Raw genomic sequence first — 2,420 nt, 5'->3', positions numbered from 1 at the left:
AAAGAAAGAAAGAAAGAAAGAAAGAAAGAAAGAAAGAAAGAAAGAAAGAAAGAAAGAAAGAAAGAAAGAAAGAAAGAAAGAAATTCACCACAGCTGGAGCAGGGAGAATTGTTCTGATCAGGGGATGGTTTGAGAAGTTTGCCAAGGGACACATTCCCTGCCTGCCGTCTGATCCTAGCAAAAGTCTGAACTATTGGTGGAAAGAGGGCATTTATTGGGAACCTATTCTCTTTTTTTAAAACACGGTGTTTCAGTCTCTCTGTGTGTCTCCGCCTGTGTTTCTGTGTGTGTGTGTGTGTGTGTTTCTAAGAACTTCGGTCAAGCCTCAAGTAGACCCTTGCCCAGGTGAGTTGGGGAACCCAATCCAACAATCCAATTAGACAGGAAGCAAAGACTGGGGCGGGCCTAGCAAGCCGCCAAGGGCCCAATCAACATCTTCCTCTTACAACCCGGTGCCTTTTGTTCTTTAAACTTTGACAAGCCCACTGGACAAGGATGCCTGCAGGGGGCTTATCTTGATATTCCTGACACCCCCCCCTCCCACCCTGGATATCCTCAGGCTAAATGTGAAATGACGCAAGCACTGGAAAGGAGAAAGAGATTTTTCCAAGCCCTTCCAATCTCCATCTGGGTTAACACAGCGCTACAGGTCTTAGGCAAACCTAGGGAGACAGGGCGTGCCCATTTAGTTTTTATTTTATTTTAATTTAATTTATTGATGCTTAGATGCCACCTCGACGGGCCTTTTATTCAGCAGCCTGGGGACGGCTAGGCCCGCCTCCACCCTGCCTTATGGAAATCCACCCCGGAGAGGACGCTTGCGTAGCTGAGAGAAATTATATTCATTTCATTTAGGAGCGCTTTCTGCTTCTTCAGACGGCGTTTCCATTTCATCCCGCTGACCCCGGAGATGTATTTCGGCGGATCGGTTAAATTACAGGGACCGCTTACGCAAATGGAAGCGCCGGGCAAAAAAATGTCTGGCTTTGTTTTGAAGACGCTAACCTTGCAAATTGCCTCGAATAAGAGAAAAGTCCTGAGATTCGGGTCAAAAATATTCAACGGGAGCCGTAGAGCTTGTTGCCAAACAAAGCCCTCTGGGGGCCTGGCTTCTTTGCACAGCAGAGATGCGCGTTGCGGTGTTCGCTGTGGTTTTTTGCTCCCCCCACCCTGCCCCGGGGTCAGTTGCTCTGTGGAGAGAATTGTGGGGCTGGGTGTCTTCTTGAATGTGCCAATTATAGGCAAGGCAGGAAAAGACTGAAGGATCCTCATTCAGACACACAGGAGAAGGGGAAGGGAGAGGAAAGCCCAGCATTTTGTTCAGGTTGCAATCGATAAAGAACACGCAAGACACAGCCAAGGGCTGCTTGCAAACGCTCTGGAATAGCAATAGCAACTGCACTTAGACTTACATACTGCTTCACGGTGCTTTACACCCCTCTCTTAGCGGTTTGCAGAGTCAGCCTGTTGCCCCCAACAATCTGGGTCCTCATTTTACTGACCTCGGAAGGGTGGAAGGCTGAGTCAACCCTGAGTCGGTCAGGATCGAACGGCTAGCAGTGGGCAGAATTAGCCTGCAATGCTGCATTCTAACCACTGTGCACTATGGAAGGAAGGAAGGAAGGAAGGAAGGAAGGAAGGAAGGAAGGAAGGAAGGAAGGAAGGAAGGAAGGAAGGAAGGAAGGAAGGAAGGAAGGAAGGAAGGAGGAAGGGAAAAAGGAAGAGCAATGGTCTTTAGATTTATATACCACTTCACAGTGCATTACAACCCTCTCTAAGTGGTTTACAGAGTCAGCCTGTTGCCTCCCAACAATCTGGGTCCTCATTTTACCGACCTCGGAAGGACGGAAGGCTGAGTCAACCCTGAGTCGGTCAGGATCGAACGGCTAGCAGTGGGCAGAATTAGCCTGCAATACTGCATTCTAACCACTGTGCACTATGGAAGGAAGGAAGGAAGGAAGGAAGGAAGGAAGGAAGGAAGGAAGCGAGGGAGGGAGGGAGGGAGGGCAATGGCCTTTAGACTTATATACAGCCCTCTCTAAGCGGTTTACAGAGTCAGCCTGGGTCCTCATTTTACCGACCTCTGAAAGATAGAAGGCTGAGTCAATCTTGAGCCGGTCAGGATCGAACGGCTAGCAGTGGGCAGAAATAGCCTGCAATACTGCATTCTAACCACTGTGCACCAAGGAAGGAAGGAAGGAAGGAAGGAAGGAAGGAAGGAAGGAAGGAAGGAAGGAAGGAAGGAAGGAAGGAGCAATAGCACTAGCAATAGCACTTAAGATTTATATACCGCTTCACAGTGCTTTACAGCCCTCTCTAAGCAATTTACAGCATCAACCTGTTGCCCCCCAACAATCTGGGTCCTCATTTTACCGACTTTGGAAGGATGGAAGGCTGAGTTGAGCTTGAGCCGGTGGGAA

Source organism: Protobothrops mucrosquamatus, unplaced genomic scaffold (genome assembly GCF_001527695.2).
Source record: "Protobothrops mucrosquamatus isolate PMUCROS unplaced genomic scaffold, P.Mucros_1.0 scaffold4312, whole genome shotgun sequence".
Classification (NCBI taxonomy): domain Eukaryota; kingdom Metazoa; phylum Chordata; class Lepidosauria; order Squamata; family Viperidae; genus Protobothrops; species Protobothrops mucrosquamatus.
The sequence above is the reverse complement of the archived record's forward strand: the minus strand, read 5'-3'. Positions refer to the sequence as shown.